We start from the raw sequence: 22,894 nt of genomic DNA, 5'->3' as shown, positions 1-22,894 counted from the left end.
GTTGAGGGTGAGGTTTAGGGTGAGGGCTAGGATTAGGGTTAGGGTTAGAGTTAGGCTGAGGTTGAGGGTGATGGTGATGTTGAGTTTTAGGGTTAGGGTTCGGGGGAGGGTTAGGGTTAGTGTGAGGTTTAGGGTGAGTGTGAGGTTAAGAGTTAGATTGAGGGTTAAGGTGAGGTTGAGGGTTAGGTGTAGGGTTAGGGTGAAGATGAGGGTTAGGGTTAGGGTTAGGGTTAGGTTGAGTTTTAGGTTTAGGTTTAGGGTTAGGTTTAGGGATAGAATTAGGGTGAGCGTTAGGGTGAGGGTTAGGGTTAGGGTGATGTTGAGGGTGAGGGTGAGGGTAAGGGTTATGGTGAGGGTTAGGGTTAGGGTGATATTGAGGGTGAGGGTGAGGGTAAGGGTTATGGTGAGGGTTAGGTTTATGTGAGGGTTAGGGTTAGGATTAGGGTTAGGGTGAGGGCTAGGTTATTGGTGAGGGTTAGGGATAGGGTTAGGGTGAGGGTTAGGGTTAGGTTAGGGTGAGGGTTAAGGGGAGGGGTAGGGTTAGGTTTAGGTTCTTTGTTAGGTTTAGTTTGATGGTTAGGGTTTGGGTTAAGATTAGAGTTAGCGTTAGAGTTAGGCTGAGGGTGAGGGTGAGGGTGAGGGTTAGGGTTAGTTTTAGTGTGAGAGTTATGGTGAGTGTTAGGGATAGGATTAGGGTTAGGGTTAGCCTGAGGGTGATGTTGAGGGAGGGTGAGTATTAAGGTTAGGGTTAGGGTTAGGGTGAATTTTAGGGTTAGTGTGAGGGTTAGTGTGAGGGTTAGGATTAGGGTTAGGGTTACGGTGATGGTTGGGGTTCGGTTTAGTGTGAGGGTTAGTGTGAGGTGTAGGTTTAGGGTTAGGGTGAGTGTTAGGTTTATTGTGAAGGATAAGGTTAGGGTGCGGGTAAGGGTTAGGTTGAGGTTTAGGTTGAGGATGAGGTTTAGGGTTAGGATTACTGTTAGGCTTAGTTTTAGGCTGAGGATTTGGGTGAGGGTGAATTTGTGTTTTAGGGTTAGTCTTAGGGTTAGCGTGAGAGCTCGGTTGAGGGTTAGGGTTAGGGTGAGCTTTAAGGTTAGGTGAGGGATAGGGTTAGGGTTAGGGTTAGGGTGAAGGTTAGGGTGAGGTTTAGGTTTAGGTTTAGGGTTTGGTTGATGGCCAGGTTGAGGGTGAGGGTTAGGGTTAGGGTGAGGGTGAGGGTTAGGTTTAGGTTTAAGTTGAGGGTAAGGGTGAAGGGTAGTGTTAGGGTTAGGATTAGGATTAGGGTTAGGGTTAGGCTGAGAAAGAGGCTGAGGGTGAGGGTGAGGGTTAAGTTTAGGTTTAGGGTTACAGTGAGGGCTAGAGTTATAGTGAAGGTTAGGGTGAGGATGAGATTGAGGGTGAGGGTTTTGGTTAGGTAAGGATTAGGGTTAATGTGGAGATTAGGGTGAGGGAAATGGTTAAAGTGAGGGTTAGGGTTAGTGTTAGAGTGAGGATTAGGGTGAGGGTGAGGGTGAGGTTTATGGTGAGGGTTACGGTTCAGGTGATGGTTAGGGTTAGGGTTAGGGGGAGGGTTATGTTTAATGTGAGGGTTAGGATTGTGTTAGGGTGGTATAAGGGCTAGGGTGAGGGTTAGGGTGAGGGTGAGGGTTAGGGTGAGGGTGAGAGTTAGGTTTAGTGTGAGGGTTAGTGTTAGGGATAGGTTTAGGTTTCGGTGAGGGTGAGGGTTGGGTGAGGGTGAGGGTTAGGGATAGTGTTAGAGTTTAGGGTTAGGGTTAGATTGAGGGCTAGGGTTAGGTTTAGGATTTGGGTGAGGGTTAGGTTGAGGGTTAGGGTTAGAGGTACAGTAAGTGTTAGGGTGAGTGTGAGGGTTAGGGTTAGGCTTAGGATTAGGCTGAGTGTGAGTGAGAGTGTTAGGTTTAGGATAAGGGTTAGGCTTAGGCTTTGGCTTAGGGTGAGGGTGAGGGTGAGAGTTAGGGTGAGGGTTAGGGTTAGTGGGATGGTTAAATTTAGGGTAAGGTTTAGGTTTAGGGTTCTTGTTCTTACCTTATCCTCCCCCTAACCCTAACCCTCACACTAACCCTAAACCTAACCCTAACCCTAACCCTCACCCTAAACCTCACCCTAACTCTAACCCTAACCCTAACCCTTACCCTCACCCTAATCCTAACCCTTAACCTCACCCTCACCCTAACCCTCACCGGTACCATAACCCTCACCCTAACCCTAACACTCATCCATACCCTAACCCTCACCCTCACCATCACCCTAACCCTCACCCTCATCCAACACATCACCCTAACCCTAACCCTCACCCTACCCCTATCCCTATACTTCAACCTAACCCTAACCCTCACCCAAACCATAACCCTCAACTAATCCTCACCTGAAACATAACCCTTACCTAACCAAAACCCTCACCCTCACCCTCGCCCTCACCCTCACCCTAGCTCTCACCTTAACCCTAACCCTAAGCCTAACACTCCCCCTCACCCTCACCAGCACCCTAGCCCTCACCCTAACCCTAAACCTAATCCTAACCTTCTCCCTCACCCTGACCATAAACCTAACCCAAAATTTAGCCCTCACACTAACCCTAACCCTAACTCTCACCCTCACCATGACCGTTACCCTAACAATCACCGTAACCCTAACCTTTACTCTAACCCTCACCCTAACCCTAACCCTAACCCTAAACCTCACCCTAACCCTTACACTTACCCTAACCCTAACCCCAACAATAAACATCAACCTAATCCTCACCATAACCCTAACCCTAACCCCCTAATACTAACAATTACCATCACCCTCACCCTAACCCTCAACCTAACCCTTACCCTCACCCCAACCCTAACTCTAAACCTAACCATAATACGCACAATAAACCTAATACTCACCCTAAACCTAACCCTATCCCTCACCCTAACCCTCACCCTAAACCTAAACCTAATCCTCTCCCTAACCTTATCCCGAACCCTCACCCTCACCCAAGGCCTCACCCTAACACTAACCTTAACCCTAAACCTCACACTCACCCTCACCCTCACTGTAACACTAAACCAAAACATCAGCCTAACCCTAACCCTCACCCTAACCGTAACGCTCACCCTCACCCTAATCCTAACACTAGACCTAACCCTAGATCTCACCCTCACCCTAACCCTCAACTTAACATTTACCTCATCCTAACCCTAAGCCTAACCCTCACACTAACCCTAACCCTCAACCTAACCCTAATCCTAACCCTAACCCTCACCCTCACCCTCAGCCTAACCCTAACCCTAAACCTCACCCTCACCGTCACCCTAAACATAATCCTAACCCCAACCCTTACCCTCACCATCACCCTCACCCTAACCCTAGCCCTAACAAAAAGCCTAACCCTAAACCTAACCCTAACCCTCACCCTAACCCTAACTCTAACCCTCACACTAACAGTAAACTTAACCCTAACCCTAACCCTTACCCCCACCATAACCCTAATCCTAACCCTAACCCTAACACTAACCCTCACACTTATCCTCACCCTAACACTCACGGTAAGCCTTACCCTCACTCTCACCCTAACCCTCACCCTAACCCTTACCCTCACACTAACCCTAACCCTAACCTTAACACTAATGCTCACACTAAACCTAACCCAAACTCCAACCCTAACCCTACCCCTCAACCGAACCCTCACCTTAACCCTAACTTTAACCCTCACCGTCACCCTAAACCTAACCCTCACCGACACCCTAGCATTCATCCTAACCCTAATCCTAATCCTAACCCTCACCCTAACCCTAACCCTAACCCTCACCCTCAGCCTCACCCTCATCCTAACCCTAAACCTAATCCTAAACCTAATCCTAACACTCACCCAAACCCTCACCCTAACCCTAACCCAAACTCTCACCCTCACCCTTACCCTCACCCTAAACCTTAACCTCACCCTCACCCAGACCCTCACACTAACCCTAACCCTTACCCTAACCCTAACCCTAATCTTCACCGTCGTCCTCAACTTGACCCTCAGCATAACTCTAAACCTAACCCTAATCCTAAGCCTAACCCTCATCCTCACACTAAACCTAACCCTAAACCGAACCCTAAGCCTAACTTTCACACTCAACTTCACCCTCACCCTAAGCCTCACCGTCACCCTCATGCTCACCCTAACCCTCACACTAATGCTAACCCTCATCCTAACCCTAACTCTAAACCTAACCTTACCCCTCATGCTCACCCTCATCCTCACCCTCAGCCTAAACCTAACCCTAATCCTAACCCTAACCCTCACCCTCACCCTCCCGCTAAAGCTAACCATAATCTTAACCCTCATCCTCACCCTCATCCTCAACCTCACCCTAACCCTAACCCTAACAATAAACCTAACCCTAACCCTAACCCTAACCCTAACCATCACCCTAAATCTAACCCTCACCTTAACCCTCACCCTCAACCTCAACCTAAGCTTAACCCTAACCATATGCCTAATCCTAAACCTAAGCCTCTCCCTCACCCTCACCCTAACCCTAAGCCTAACCCTAACCCTAATGCTCACCATCACCCTCACCCTCACCCTAAACCTAACTCAAACCCTTAACCAAACATTCATCCTCACCCTCCACCTAACACTCACCCTCACCGTAAACATCACCTTAAACCTAAACCTCAGCCTAACCCTAAACCTAACCCTCACCCTCACCCTAGCTCTCACTCTAACCCTCACCCTAAGCCTAACCCTCACCCTCACCCTCACCCTAACCCTCACCCTAGCCCTCACTCTAACCCTAATCCTAATCCAAAACCTCACCCTCACCCTGACCATAACTCTAACCCAAAACTTAGCCCTCACACTAACCCTAACGCTAAACCTCAACCTCACTCTAACCCTCACCCTAACCCTAGCCCTAAACCTAAACCTCACCCTAAACCTAACCCTCACCCTAACCCTCACCCTAACCCTCACCCTAACTCTCATCCTAACCCTAACCCTAACCCTCACCCTAACTCTAACGTTAACCATGACCCTAACCCTAACCCTAAAACTCACCCTCACCCTGACCCTCACGCTAACCCTCACCCTCGCCCTCAACCTCACCCTAACCCTAACCCTATCCCTCACCCTAACCCTAACCCTCTCCCTCAGCCTCACCCTCATCCTAACCCTCATCCTAACCCTAAACCTAATCCTAAACCTAATCCTAACACTCACCCAAACCCTCACCCTAACCCTAAATCTAACCCTCACCCTCACCCTAACCCTAACCCTAAACCTAACCCTCACATTCACCCTAATGCTAGCCCTAATCCTCACACTCACCCTAAACCTCACCCTAACCCTTACCCTCACCATAAACCTAACCTAACCCTAACCCTCACCCTCAACCTAACCCTAACCCTATGCCTAACAATCACCCTCATCCTAAACCTCAACCTCACCCTAACCGTAAACCTTACCCTCTCCATAACCCTAACCCTATCCCAAACCCTAACACTCACACTAATGCTAACCATCATCCTCACCCTAATCCTCACCCGAAGCCGAACCAGTACCCTCACCCTAACCCTAACCGTATCCCTAAACCTAACCCTCACACTAACATTAAACCTCACTCTCACCCTAACCCGACCCCTCACCCTAACCCTCATCCTACCCTAAGCCTAACCCTAACCTTCACTCTAGACGTAACCCTAAACCTAACCTTCACCTGAACACTAACCCTAACTCTCATCCTCACCATTACCCTCACCCTAACACTAACCCTCACCTCACCCTAACCCTCACCCTCAAATGAAACCCCAACCTCACTCTAACCCTCATCCTCACCCTAAATAAAACCCTAACCCGAACTGTCACCCTTACCCTTAACCTCAGCCTCATACTAACCCTCACACTACTCCTAACCCTCACCCTAAACCTAAACATAAAGGTCACCATCAACTTCACCCTCACCCTCACTCTACCCCTAAACCTCACCCTAAACCTAAACCTAAACATCACCCTCACCCTCACCCTCACCCTCAGCCTAACTCTAACCCTAACGCTAATCTGAACCCTCAACCTCACCCTCACCCTCACCCTAACCCTCACCCTCGCCCTCATCTTGACCCTAACCTTCACCCTCACCCTCACCCTAAAGCTAACCCTAAACCTAACCCTCACCTTAACCCTCACTCTAACTGTAATGCTAACCCTAACCCTCACACTCAGCCTAAACCTCACCCTAACACTTACCCTCACCGTAAACCTAACCCCAACCCTAACCCTCACCCTCACCCTATCCGTCACCCTAAGCTTAAGGCTAATCCTCACCATAACCCTCACCTTAACCCTAACCGTAATCCTTACCCTCACCCTAACCCTAATCCTATCCTTAACCCTGACCCTCACACTAACCCTAACCCTCACCCTCACTCTAACCCTCACCATCACCCTAACCTTTACCCTCACCCTAACCCTAATCTTTTCCGTAAACCTAACCCTAGCCCTAAACCTCACACTAAACCTAGCCCTCACCCTAACCATAACCCTACCCTCAAATTAACCCTCACCCTAACCCTAACAGTAACCCGCACCCTAACCCTAACCCTTACCCTCACACTAACCCTAAACCTATCCCTAACCCTCTCCCGCAACTTAACCCTCATGCTCACCCTAAACTTTACCCTAACCCTAACCCTCAGTAATCCTAGCCCTCACCCTAAACCTAACCCTAACCTCAACTTAACCCTCACCCTAACCCTAACCCTAAACCTAAACCTAACCCTCACAATCAACCTAGCCCTCAACCTAAATCTAATCCTAACCCTAACCCTCACACTAATCCTCACCCTCACTCTAACACTAACACTCACCCTAAACCTAAACCTAAGCCTAACTCTAACCCTCACCCTAATCCTCACGCTCACCCTAACCCTAACCCTAACCCTCACCCTCATCCTAACCCTTAATCTCAGCCTCAACCTAACCCTTACACTAACCCTACCCCTCACCCTAACCCTCACCCTCATCCTAACTCTAACACTAACTCTAATCCGAACCCTCACCTTCAGCCTCACGCTAACCCTAACCCTAAACCTCACCCTCATACTGACCCTCACCCTAATTTTCACCCTCGCACTCAAGCTCACCGTAACCCTAACCATAACCCTAAACCTCACCCTAACCCTTACCCTAAACCTCACCCTCACCCTCACCCTAACCCTAACCTTAAACATAACCCTCACCCTAACCATAATGCTAGCCCTAACCCTCATACTCACCCTAAACCTCACTCTAACCCTTAACCTCACCGTAAACCTAACCCTAACCCTAACCCTAACCCTAACCTTCAACCTAACCCTCAACCTAACCCTAACCCTATGCCTAACCCTCACCCTCATCCTAAACCTCTCATTCACCCTAACCCTAACCATTACCCTCTATAAAACCCTAACCCTATCCCAAACCCTAACCCTTACAAGAACGCTAACCCTCAGCCTAACCCTGACCAGAACCAGAACCCGTACCCTCACACTAACCCTAACCATATCCCTAAATCTAACCCTCACACTACCACTTAACCTCACCCTCACATTAACCCGACCACTCACCCTAACCCTCATCCTAACCTTAAGCCTAACCCTAACCCTCACTCTAACAATAACCCTAAACCTAAACCTAACCCTAACCCTCACACTCACCCTCACCCTCAGCCTAACCCTAACACTAAACCTAACCCTAACCCTCACCCTCATCCTAACTCTAATCCTAACCCTAATCCTAACCCTCATACTCTCCCTCACCCTCACAGTTACCCTAACCCTAACCCTCACCCTATACCTAACCCTCACCCTTATCCTAACTCTCACCCTAACCCTAACCCTACCCCTCAAGCTAACCCTTACCCTAACCCTAAACATAACCCTCACCCTAACACTAACCCTCACCCCCACCCTAACCCTCACCCTCACCTGAAACCTCAAAAACATCCTAACCCTCATCCTCACCCTAAATAAAACCCTAAAACTAACCCTCACCCTAAACCTAACCCTAACCCTCACCCTTACCCTCACCCTCACCCTCAGCCTAACCTTAACTCTAACCCTAATCCTAACCCTAAACCTCAACCTCACCCTGACCGTCACCCTAAACCTTACCCTCAACCTAACCCTAACCCTAACCCTAACCCTCACACTAAACCTAACCCTCACAATAACCCTAAGCCTCACCCTCACCCTAACCCCCACACTAATCCTAAACCTAACCCTCACCCTAACCCTTATTCTCACCCTCACACTAGCCCTCACCCTAACCCTTATTCTCACCCTAACCCTAACAGTAAAACTAACACTAACCCTCACACGAACCCTAACCCTCCCCCTAACCCTAACCCTTACCCTCATCTTAACCTTAACCCTCACCCTAACCGTCACCCTCACCGTCACCCTACCCCTCACCCTAACCCTAACTCTAACCCTCACCTTAACCCTAACCCTCACCCTAACCCTGAACCTCAAACAAATCCTCACCCTAACCCTAACAATAAATTAACTGAACCCCTCACCCTCACCTTAACCCTCACCCTAAGCCTCATCCTCACCCTAGCCCTGAAATTAACACTAAACCTAATCATAACCCTCACCCTAACCCTAAATGTCACCCTCACCCTAGCCCTCAATTTAAGCCTAACCCTAATCCTAACCCTCACCCTCACCCTAACCCTCACCCTAACACTTACCCTCACCCTAATCCTAACCCTAAACCGAACCCAAACCCTCACACTAAGCCTAACCCTATCCCTCACCTTTACCCGAATCCTAACCCTAACACTAACCCACACCCTAACCCTCACCCTAACACTCACGGTAACCCTAACACTCATTCTCACCCTAACCCTCAACCTAAACCTAACCCTCACACTAAACATAACACTCAATCTAACCCTAACCCTACACCTCACCATTACCCTCATCCTAACCGTAGCCCTAACCCTCACCATGACCCTAAACCTAACTCTCACCCTCAACTAGCCCTCACCCTAACCCTAATCCTAACCCTCAGCCTCAACCTAACCCTCACCCTAACCGTAACCCTCACTGTCACAATAACCCTCACCCTAACCCTAACCCTAAACCTAAACCTAATCCTCACCCTAACACTCACCCTCACCATAACCCTAACCTTCACCTTAACCCTCACCCTAAACCTAACTCTAAGCCTAACCCTAACCCTCACCGTAACCCTAATCCTAAACAAAACCCTCACCCTCACCCTAACCCTCAACCTAACCCTTAACCTCAGACTCACCCTAACCCTCACACTAACCCTAACCCTCACCCTAACCCTAAACCTAAACGTCACCCTCACACTAACCCACACCCTCATCCTAACTCTCACCCTCACCTTAACCCTAACCCTATCCCTAACCTTCACCCTAACCCTAAACCTAAACCTCACCCTAACCCTAACCCTACCCTTAACCATCAACCACACCATAGCCCTCACCCTAACCCTAATCCTAACCATAACCATCACATAAACCTAACCCTCACAATAACCCTAACCCTCACCCTCACCTAAACCTCACCCAAACACTAACCCTCACCCTAACCCTCACACTAATCGTATACCTAACCCTAAGCCTAACCCTCAACCTAAACCTCAACCTAACACTAACCCTAACCCTTACCCTCACTCTAACCCTACACCTAACCCTCACCCTCACCCTAACCCTCACCCTAACTCTTAACCTCACCCTCACCCTAAACCTCACACTTACCCTAACCCTCACCCTAACCCTCACCCTCATTCTAAACCTAAACCTCACTGTCAGCCTCACCCTCACCCACAGCCTAAATCTAAACCTAACCCTAATCCTGGCCCTCACCCTAACCTTAAACATCAAACTCACCCTCAACCTCATCCTCAGCCTAACACTAACCCTAACCCTAATCCTAGCCTTCACCCTCTCCCTCACCCTCAACATCACCCTCACCCTCACCCTCACCCTAACTCTAACAATAACCCTAACCCTAACCCTAACCCTAACTCTAAACCTAACCCTAACCTTAACTGTAAACCTAACCCTAACCCTCACCCTAAACCTAACGCTAACCCTCACACTAAACCTAGCCCTTACCCTAACCCTAACCCTACCCCTCACCTTCACCCTAAATCTAAACCTAATCCTAAGCCTAACCCTCACCCTCACCAGAGCCCTCACCCTAACCCTAATCCTAACTTGAACCCTCACCCTAACATTAAAACTCACCCTAATCCTCACCCTCACCCTCACCCTAAACCTTACCCTAACCATAACCCTAACCCTCATCCTAACCCTCACCCAAACACTATCCGTAACCCTAACCCTCAACCTAACCCTCACACTAAACCTAACCCTCACCCTAACCCTAACCCTAAACGTCACCCTCACCCTAACCCTCACCCTCAGCCTAACTCTAACCCTCACCCTATCCCTAACCCTAAATCTAACCCTAACCCTCTCCCTCACCCTAAAGCTAACCGTAAACCTAACCCCAACCCTAACCCTCACACTCACCCTATCCAGCAGCCTAACCCTAACGCTAACCCTCACCCTAACCCTAATGGTAACCCTCAACCTAACCCTAACCCTATCCCTAACCCTCACCCTCACCCTAAACCTCACCCTCACCCTAACCCTGATCCTTAACCTCACCTTAACCCTATCCCTAACCCAAACCCTCTCTCTAACCCTAATCCTATCCCTAAACCTATCCCTAGCCCTAAACCTCACACTAAACCTTGCCCTCACCCGAACTATAACCCTACCCTCACCTTAACCCTCACCCTAACCCTAACCCTATCCCTCACCCTAACCCTAACCCTTACCCTTACCCTAAAACTAACCCTATACCTAAACCTGACACTAACCTTAACCCTCAATCTAACCCTAACCGTCAACCTCACCTTAACACTCAACCTCACCCTCATCCTAACCCTAACCCTAAATGTCACCCTCACCCTAACCCTCACCCTCAGCCTAACTCTAACCCTCACCCTAACCCTAAACCTAACCCTCACACTAACCCTAACCCTCACCCTCACCCTCACCCTAATACTCATGGTAACCCTAACGCTCATTCTCACACCAACCCTCACCCTAACACTAACCCTCACACTAAACCTAAACCTCATCCTAACCCTAACCTTAACCCTCACCAAAACACTAAAAATAACTCTCACCCTCAACCTAGCCCTCACCCTACCAATAATCATTAATCTACCTTAACCCTAAACGTTACCCTCAACCTCAAAATAACCCTCACCCTAACCCTAACTCTAACCCTAACTCTAATCCTCACCCCAACCCTAAACCTCACCATCACCCTTACCCTCACCCTAAACCTCACCCTAACCATAATTTTAAGCCTAAGCCTAACCCTCACCCTAACCCTCACCCTAACCCTAATCTTAAACCAAACCCTCAGCATCACCCTAACCCTTAAACTAAGCCTCACTCTAACCCTAACCCTCACTCTAACCCTAAGCATTACCATCACCCTCACCCTCAGCCTCACGCTCAGCCTAAACCTAATGTTAATCCTAACCCTGACCCTAAACCTGACCCTCACACTAACCCTAACCCTAACCCTCACCCTAAACCTCACCCCCACCCTAATGCTAACCCTAACCCTCACACTCACCCTAAAACTCACCCTAACACTTAACCTCACCGTTAACCTAATCCTAACCCTCACCCTCACCCTAAAAGTAACCGTACCCCTAACCATAACCCTAACCCTAACCCTCAACCTAACCCTCACCTTAATGCTAACCCTAACCCTAAACCTCAACCTATCCCTCACCCTAAACCTAACCCTATCCCTAACCCTCACCCTTACCCTAACCCTCACCCTCACCTTAATCCTTACCCTCACGCTAACCTAAACCTATCCCTAACACTAACCCTCACACTAACCCTAACCCTCACCATAACCTTACCACTACCCCTCAACTTAACCCTCATCCTTACCCTAAAATTCATCCTAAGCCTCACCCTAATCCTAACCCTAAACCTCACCCTCACCCAAACCCGAACCCTCACAATAACCCTAAACCTAACCTTAACTCTTACCTAACTAAAACCCACAACCTCACCCTCACCCTCACCCTAACCCTCACCCTTACCCTAGCCCTCACCCTAACCCTAAACCTAACCCGCACTCTCACCCTAACAATCACCCTAAACCTAACCCTATCCCTCACCCTAACACTAACCCTAACCCTAAACCTCAAGATCATCCTAATCCTCACCCTATCCTTAACCTTTACCTAACCGAAACCCTCAACCTCACCCTCACACTCACCCTAACCCTCCACATTAACCTAGATGTCAACCTAACCCTCAAACTAACCCTCACCCTCACCCTCACCTTCACACTCAGCCTAGCACTAACACTGATCCTAACCCTAACCCTTAACCTCACCCTCACCCTAACCCTCACACTAAACCTAACCCTCATACTAACCCTAACCCTAAATGTCACCCTCACCCTAACCCTCACCCTCAGCATAACTCTAACCCTCACCCTATCCCTAACCCTAATCCTCACACTAACCCTAACCCTAACCCTCACCCTTACCCTAAACCTAACCTAACCCATACCCTAACCCTCACCCTAAAACTTACGGTAAACCTAAAACTCATTCTCACCCTAACCGTCACACTAAACCTAACCCTCAATCTAAACCTAACCCTACCCCTCACCATTACCCTCATCCTAACCGAAACCCTAACCCTCACCATAACCCTAAACCTAACTCTCACCCTCAACCTAGCCCTCACCATAACCCTAATCCTAACCCTAACCCTCACCCTCACCCTATCCCTCACCCTAAACATAAACCTAACCCTAACATAACGCTCACCCTAACACTAACCCTAACCCTAACTCTAATCCTCACCCTAACACTCACCCTCACCATAACCCTAACCCTCACCCTAACTCTCACCCTAAACCTAACCCTAAGCCAAACGCTAAAACTCCGCCTAACCCTAATCCTAAACACAACCCTCACCCTCACCCTAACCCTTAACCTCAGCCTCACCCTAACCTTCTCCCTAAACCTAAACATAATCGTCACCCTCAACCTCACCCTCACCCTCAGCCTAACTCTAACCCTAAGCTAATCTGAACCCTCACCCTCACCCTCACCCTCAACCTAACCCTCAGCCTCGCCCTCACCCTCTCCCTAACCCTAACCCTAAACCTCACCCTCACCCTAAAGGTAACCCTAAACCTAACCCTCACCCTAACCCTCACCGTAACTGTAAAACTAACCCTAAACTTCACACTCACCCTAAACCTCACCTTAACCCTTACCCTCACCGTAAACCTAACCCCAACCCTAACCCTCACCCTAACCCTATCGGTCACCCTAAACCTAACGCTAACCCTCACCCTAACCCTCACCCTAAACCTAACCATAACCCTCAACCTATCTCTCAACCTAACCCTAATCCTATCACTAACCCTCAACCTCACCCTAAACCTCACCCTCACCCTGACCCTAAATCTTACCCACACCCTAACCATAAACCTGTCCCTAACCCTAACGCTCACACTAACCCTAACCCTCACCCTCACCCTAACCCTAATCCTTACCCTCCCACTAACCCTAACACTTTCCCTAACACTATTCCTCACACTAACCCTAACCCTCACCCTCACCCTAATCCTCTTCTTCACCTTAACCCTTACCATAACCCTAAACCTAATCCTATCCTTAGACCTAACTCTAAATCTAAAGCTCACACTAATACTAGCCCTCACCCAAACCATAAACCTACACTCACCTTAATCCTAACCCTAACCCTTAGCCTCACCCTAACCCTAAACCTATCCCTAACACTCTACCTCACCCTAAGCCTCAACATCACCCTAACACTAACCCTTACCCTCACCCTAACCCTAACACTATCCCTAACCCTAACACTCACACTAACCCTAACCCTCATCCTCACCCTAAAACTCACCCTCACCCTAACCCTTACCCTCACTCTAACCCTAACCCTAACCCTAACCGTAAACCTCACAGTAATCCTAATCCTCACATTAAACCTAACCCTATCCCTCAACTTAACCCTCACCCTAACCCTAACCCTAATGCTCACCGTAACCAAAAACCTAACCCAGACCTTCACCCTAACCCTTACCCTAACACTAATCCTAACCCTAACCCTCACCCTAACCCTAAACCTCAACCTAATCCTCACCCTAAACCTCACCCTATCCCTATCCCTGACACAAGCCCTAACACTCAACCTAATCATCACCCTCACCCTCACCCTAATGCTAAACCTAACACTAAACCTCACCCTAACCCTCACCCTAACCCTAAACATAACCCTCAACCTCAACCTAGCCCTCATGCTAACCCTAATCCTAACCCTAACCCTCACCCTAACCCTTACCCTCACCCAAACCATAACCCTCACCCTCACAATAACCTTCACAATAACCCTAACCCAAACCCTAACTCTAACCCTCACCCTAAACCTCACACTCAATCTAACCGTAAACCTCACCCTAACCCTCTCCCTAAACCTAACCCTAAGCCTAACTCTAACCCTCACCCTAAACTTCACGCTCACCCTAATCCTAAACCTACCCCTCAACCTCACCCTAACACTCACACTAAAACTTAAGCTCAGCCCCAACCTAACCCTTACACTAACCCTAACCCTCACCCTAACCCTCATCCTCATCCTAACTCTAAACCTAACTCTAATCCGAACCCTCACCCTCAGCCTCACACTAACCCTAATCCTAAACCTCACCCTCACCCTTACCCTCACCATAACCCTCAACCTCGCCCTCAGCCTCACCCTAAACCTATCCCTAGCCCTCACCCTAACCCTAAAACTCACCCTAACCCTAACCCTAACCCTCACCCTCAACCTCACCCTAAACCTAACCCTAAACTTAACCCTCAGCTTAACCTTAAATTCTAGCCCTAATCCTCACACTCACCCGAAAACTCACCCTAACCCTTACCCTCACCGTAAACCTAACTCTAACCCTAACCCTCAACCTCAACCTAACCCTGACACTAACCCTAACCCTAACCCTCACCCTAACCCTAAGCCTAACCCTTATCCTCACCCTAGCTCTCACCCTAACCCTAATCCTAACCCTAACCCTCACACTAACCCTAACCCTCACCCCAACCCTAACCCTCACCCTCAAACTAAACCTCACCCTAACCCTAACTCTAACCTTCACCCTAACCCTCACCCTATCCCTATCCCTGACACCAACCCTAACCCTCAACCTACCCCTCACGCTAACCCTCACCCTAACCCTAACCCTAACACTAAACCTCACCCTAACCCTCACCCTAACGCATAACCTCACCCTCACCCTAACCCTCACACTTATCCTAACCCTCACCTTAACCCTAAATATAAACTTCATCCTAACCCTAAACCACACCCTAGGCTTAACTCTAACCCTCACCCTAACCATAACCCTATCCATAACCCTCACCATAACCCTAACCCTAACTCTCATCCTCAACCTAACCCGAACCTTAACCCTCACCCTAACCCTCACAATCACCCTCAAAATAACCCTAACTCGAACCCTAAATCTAAACTTCACCCTAACCCTCACCCACACTCTAACCCTAAACCTCACCCTAACACTCACCCTATCCCTATCCCTGACACTAACCCTAACTCTCAACCTAACCCTCATCCTAATGCTCGCCCTAACCCTAACCCTAACACTAAACCTCACCCTAACCCTCACCCTAACCCTTAAACTCACCCTCACCCTAAACCTCACACTAATCCTAACCCTCACCCTAATCCTAAACTTAACCATCACCCTCAACCTAGCCCTCACCCTAACCCTAACCCTCACCCTAAACCTAACCCTAACCCTCACCTTAACCCTAAATCTAAACCTAACCCTAAGCCTGTCCCTCACCCTCACCAGAGCCCTCACCCTAAACCTAATCCTAACGTTAACCCTCACCTAACACTAACACTCACCCTAACCCTCACCCTCACCCTAAACCTCACCCTAACCATATCCCTAAACCTCACCCTAACCCTCACAGAAACACTATCCCTAACCCTAACCCTCAACCTAACCCTCACCCTAACCCTCACCCTAAGCCTAAACCTAACACTAACCCTCAACCTAACCCTTAACCTAACCCTTAACCTCACCCTCACCCTAACCCTCACACTAAACGTCACCCTCACCCTAAACCTCACCCTCAGCCTAAATCTAACCCTCACCCTATCCCTAACCCTAACCCTCAAACTAACCCTATCCCTAAACCTCACCCTTATCCTAACCCTAACCCTAACCCACTCCCTAAACCTCAACCTAACACTCACGGTAACCCTAACACTCATTCTCACCCTAACCCTCACCCTAAACATAGCCCTCACACTAAACCTAACCTTCAATCTAACCCTAACCCTACCCCTCAACATTACCCTCATCCTAACCGTAACTCTAACCCTTATCATAATCCTAAACCTAACTCTCACCCTCAACCTAACTCTCACCCTCAACATAACCCTAACCCTCACCCTAACCATAACCCTAAACCTAATCCTAAGCCTAACCCTAACCCTCACCCTAACCCTAATACTAAACACAATGCTCACCCTCACCCTAACCCTCACCCTAAACCTAAACATAAACGTCACACTCACCCTCACCCTCACCCTTAGCCTAACTCTAAGCCTAACGCTAATCCGAACCCTCAACCTCAACCTCACCCTAACCCTCAGCCTCGCAGTCACACTCACCCTAACCCTAACCCTAACCCTAATCCTCACCCTCAACCTCACCCTAAAGCTAACCCAAAACCGTACCCTCACCCTAACTGTAATGCTAACCCTAACCCTCACACTCACCCTAAACCTCACCCTAACACTTACCCTCACCATAAACCTAACCCCAACCCTAAACCTCACCCTCACCCTATCCGTCACCCTAACCCTAACGCTAACCCTCAGCATAACCCTAACCGTAACCCTCAACCTAACCCTCAACCTAACCCTAACCCTATCACTTACCCTCACCCTAACCCTAACAGTAACCCTCAACCTAACCCTCAACCTAACCCTAACCCTATCCCTTACCCTCACCCTAACCCTAAACCTCACCCTCACCCTAAATCTAATCATTACCAAAACCTTAACCCTAACCCTATCCCTAACCCTTACCCTCACACTAACCCTATCCCTCACCCTCACCCTAACCCTCACACTCACCCTAACCCTTACTCTAACCCTAACCCTAATCGTGTCCCTAAACCTAACCCTAGCCCTAAACCTCACACTAAACCTAGCCCTCACCCCAACCATAACCCTACCCTCACCTTAACTTTCACCCTAACCCTAACCCTAACCCTCACCCTAACACTAAACGTTACCCTCAATCTAACCCTAACAATATCCCTAACCCTCTCCTTCACCCTAAACCTCACCCTCACCCTAACCCTAACCCTTACCCTCACCCTAAACCTAACACTATCCCTAACCCTAACCCTCACACTAACCTGAAAACTAACCATCAAACTAACCCTAAACCTAACCCTCACCATCACCCTAACACTCACGGTAACCCTAACGTTCATTCTCACTCTAACCCTCACCTTAACCCTAACCCTCACACTAAACCTAACACTTACTCTAACCCTAACCCTACCCATCACCATTACCCTCATCCTAACCCTTACCCTAACCCTCACCATAACCCTAAACCTAACTCTCACCCTCAAACTAGCCCTCACCCTAACCCTAAATCTAACCCTAACCCTCACCTTCACCCTAACACTCACCCTAACCGTAATCCTCACCGTCACAATAACGCTCACTCTAATCCTCACCCTAACACTCACCCTCACCATAACCCTAACACTCACCCTAACCATAACCCTAAACCTAACCCTAAGCCTATCCCTAACCCGCACCCTAACCCTAATCCTAAACACAACCCTCACCCTCACCCTAACCCTCAACCTAAACCTAAACATAAACGTCAAACTCACCCTCACCCTCAACCTCAGCCTAACTCTAAGCCTAACGCTAATCCTAAACCCTCATCCTCAACCTCACCCTAACCCTCAGCCTCAATGTCACACTCACCCTAACTCTAACCCTAACCGTAACCCTCACTCTCAAACTCACCCTAAAGCTAACCCTAAACCGAACCCTCACCCTAACCCTCACCCTAACCGTAATGTTAACCCTAACCCTCACACTCACCCTAAACCTCACCCTAACCCTTACCATCACCGTAAACCTAACCCCAACCCTAAACCTCACACTCAACCTATCCGTCACCCTAACCCTAATGCTAACCCTCACCCTAACCCTCACCCTAACCCTAACCCTCACCCTAACCCTAACACTATCCCTAACCCGCTCCTTCACCCTAAACCTCACCCTCACCCTAACCCTAACCCTTACCCTCACCCTAACCCTAACACTATCCCTAACCCTAACCCTCACACTAACCCTAAACCTAACCATCACACTAACCCTAACCCTAAACCTCACCCTCACCCTAACACTCACGGTAACCCTAACGCTCATTCTCACACTAACCCTCACCTTAACCCTAACCCTCACACTAAACCTAACCCTTACCCTAACCCTAAGCCTACACCTCACCATTACCCTCATCCTAACCCTTAACATAACACTCACCATAACTCTAAACCTAACTCTCACCCTCAAGCTAGCCCTCACCCTAACCCTAATTCTCTTTAACCCTCAGCCTAAACCTAACCCTCACCTTAAATGTTACCCTCACACTCACATAACCCTGACCCTAACCTAACCCTAACTCTAATCCTCACCCGAATCTTAAACCTCACCAACACCCTTTCCCTCACCCTAAAATTCAATCTAACCCTAACTTTAAGCCTAACTCTAACCTCACCCTAACCCTAATACTAAACCTAATCCTCACCCTCACCCTAACCCTTAACCTCAGCATCACCCAAACCCTCACACTAACCCTAACCCTCAACCTAACCCTAAGCATAAACATCATCCTCAAACTCACCCTCAACCACAGACTAACTCTAACCCTAACGCTAATCCAAAGCCTCACCGTCAGCCTCACCCTAACCCTAACCCTAACCCTCACCCTCACTGTAACCCTCAACTTCGCCATCACCCTCACATTAACCCAAACCCTCAACCTAACCCTCACCCTAACCCCAACCCTAACACTAAACCTCACCATAACCCTCACCCTAACCCTTAACCTCACCCTCACCCTAACCGTCACCTAATCCAAACCCGCACCCTAACCCTAAACCTAAACGTCACCCTCACCCTAACCCATACCCTCAGCCTAACTCTAACCCTCACCCTAACCCGAACCCTATGCCTCACCCTCACCCTAACCTTAACCCTAACCCTACCCCTCACCCTAACCCTGAACCTAACCCTCATCCTCAATCTAGTCCTCACCCTAACCCTAATCTTAACCCTAACCCTCAACTTAACCCTTACCCTCACACTAACCATAACCCTCACCCTAAACCTAACCCTAATCCTCACCGTAACCCTCACTCTAAACCTTACCCTCACCCTAACCATAACCCTCAGCCTCACAATAACCCTCACAATAACCCTAACCAGTACCCTAACTCTAACACTCACCCTAACCCTCACCCTCACTCTAAACCTAACCCTCACCCTAACCCTAACCCTAAGCCTTACTCTAACCCTAACCCTAAACCCCTAAACGTAACCCTCACCCTAACCCTAATGCTAGACCTAATCCTCACATTCACCCTAAACCTCACCCTAACCCTTACCCTCACAGTAAACCTAACCCTAACCTTAACCTGAACCCTCAACCTAACCCTCAACCTTACCCTAACCCTATGCCTAACCCAAACCCTAATCCTGAATCTCACCCTCAACCTAACTGTAACCCTTACCTTCTCCATAACCCTAACCCTATCCCAAAACCTAACCCTCACACTAACTCTAACCCTCAGCCTCACCCTTAACCTCACCTGAACCCGAACCCGTACGCTCACCCTAACCCTAACCCTATCCCTAAACCTAACCCTCACATGAACACTAAACCTCACCCTCACATTAACACGATCCCTCACCCTAACCCTCATCCTAACTGTAGGCCTAACCCTAACCCTCACTCTAAACGTAACCCTAAACCTGAACCTAAACCTCACCCTCACCCTAACCCTCACACTCACCCTCACCCTCAGCCTAAACCTAACCCTAATCCTAAAAATAACCCTCACCGTCATCCTAACTCTAACCCAAATCCTAAATCTAACCCTCACACTCTCCCTCACACTCACACTAACCCTAACACTAACCCTCACCCTAAACCTAACCCTCACCCTAACCCTAACCCGCACACTCACCCTAACCCTCACACTAACCCTAAACCTCACCCTAACCCTAACTCTCACCCTAACCCTAACCCTATCACTCAAGCTAACCCTTACCCTAACCCTAAACCTAACCCTCACCCTAACACTAACCCTCAACCCCACCCGAACCCGAACCCTCATCTGAAACCTCAACCTCACCCTAACCCTCATCATCACCCTAAATAAAGCCCTAACCCTAAGCCTCACACTAACCCTAACCCTAACCCTCACCCTTACCCTCATCCTCACCCTGAGCCTAACCTTAACCCTAAACCTAAACCTAACCCTAAACCTCAACGTCACCCTGACCCTCACCCTAAACCTTACCCTTACCCTAACCGTAACCCTAACCCTAACCCTCATACTAAACCTAACCCTCACCATATCCCTAAGCCTACCCCTCAACCTAACCCCCACACTAACCCTAAACCTAACCCTCACGCTAAACCTAAACCTCACCCTAACCCTAACCCTCACCCTCACCCTCACACTCACCCTAACCCTTATATTCACCCTAAGCCTAACACTAACACTAACCCTAAAACTAAACCTAACACTCACTCTAACCCTAACTCTAAACTTCACCTTAACCGTAACCCTCACCCTAACTGTCACCCTCACCGTCACCTTACCCCTCACCCTAACCCTAACTCTAACCCTCACCTTAAACGTAACCCTCACCCTAACCCTCACCCTCAACCTAATCATCACCCTAACCCTAACCCTTACTTAGTTGAAACCCTCACCCTCACCTTCACCCTCACCCTAAGCCTCACCCTAACCTTAGCCTTCAACTTAACCTTAACCCTAATACTAACCCTCACCCTCACCCTAACCCTCACCCTCACCAGAGCCCTCAACTTAACCCTAACACTAATCCTAACTCCCACCCTAACACTCACACTCAAGCTCAGGCTAACCCTCACCCTCATCCTAATCCTAAACCTAACCCTCACCCTCACCCTAAACCTCAACCTAACCCACACCCTCATCCTAATCCTAACCCTAACCCTAACCCTCACACTAAACCTAACCCTCACCCTCACACTCACCCTAACCCTCACACTAACCCTAACCCTCATCATCACCCTAAACCTCACCTTATCCCTAACCCAACCCCTCACCCTAACCCTCACCCTATCCCTATCCCTGACACTAATCCTAACCCTCAACCTAACCCTCAATCTAACGCTCAATCCTAACCCTAACCCACAATCTAACCCTAATCCTCACCCTCAACCTAACCCTTAACCTCACCCTCACCCTAACCCTCACACTAACCCTAACCCTCACCCTAACCATAACCCTAAATATCACCCTCACCCTAACCTTCACTCTCAGCCTAACTTTAACCCCCACCCTAACCCTAAACCTAACCCTCACACTAACCCGAAACCTAACCCTCACACTCCCCCTAACACTCACGTTAACCCTAACGCTCATTCTCACACTTACCCTCACCCTAACCATAACCCTCACACTAAACCTAACACTCACCCTAACCCTAACTCTACCCCTCACCGTTACCCTCATCCTAACCATAACCATAACCCTCACCATAACCCTAAACCTAACTCTCACCCTCAACCTAGCCCTCACCCTAACCCTAATCCTATCCCTAACCCTCACCCTAACCATATCCCTCACCCTAACCTTTACCCTCACCCTTACAATAACCCTTACCCTAACCCTAACCCAAAACCTAACTCTAATCATCACCCCAAGCCTAAACCACACCATCACCCTTTCCCTCACCCTAAAACTCAACCTAACCCTAATTTTAAGCCTAACCCTAACCATCAACCTAACCCTCACCCTAACCCTAATCCTAAACCTAACCCTCATCCTCACCCTTACCCTTAACCTCAGCCTTACCCTAACCCTCACACTAACCCTAACCCTCACCCTAATCCAAAGCATAAACGTCACCCTCAACCTCAAGCTCACCCTCAGACTAACTCGAACCCAAACGCGAATCCAAACCCTCACCCTCAGCCTCAACCTAACCCTAACCCTAACCCTCATCCTCACCCTAACCCTCAGCCTCGCCCTCACCCTCACACTAACCCTAACCCTAACCTAACTCTCATCCTAACCCTAAACGTCAACCTAACCCTAACCCTAACTCTCACCCTAAACCTAACCCTAAGCCTAATCCTAACACTACCCCTCACCCTAACCCTCATGCTAACCCTAAATCTAACCCTAACCCTCACCCTACACCTCACACTAACCCTAACCCTGAACGTAACCCTCACCCTAACCCTCGCCCTCAGCCTAACTCTAACCCTCACCCTAACCCTAAACCTAACCCTCACACTAACCCTAACCCTAACCCTCACCATCACCCTAACCCTAAACTAACCCTCACCCTAACCCTCACCCTAATACTCACAGTAACCCTAAACCTCACCCTCACCCTAACTCTAACCCTCACCCTAACCCTCACCCTAACCCTAACCCTAACACTCAACCTAAACCTAACCCTATCCC

This window comes from Dipodomys merriami, unplaced genomic scaffold (assembly GCF_024711535.1).
Source record: "Dipodomys merriami isolate MVZ:Mamm:240054 unplaced genomic scaffold, mDipMer1.0.p SCAF_25, whole genome shotgun sequence".
In the NCBI taxonomy this organism is placed as follows: Eukaryota; Metazoa; Chordata; class Mammalia; order Rodentia; family Heteromyidae; genus Dipodomys; species Dipodomys merriami.
The sequence above is the reverse complement of the archived record's forward strand: the minus strand, read 5'-3'. Positions refer to the sequence as shown.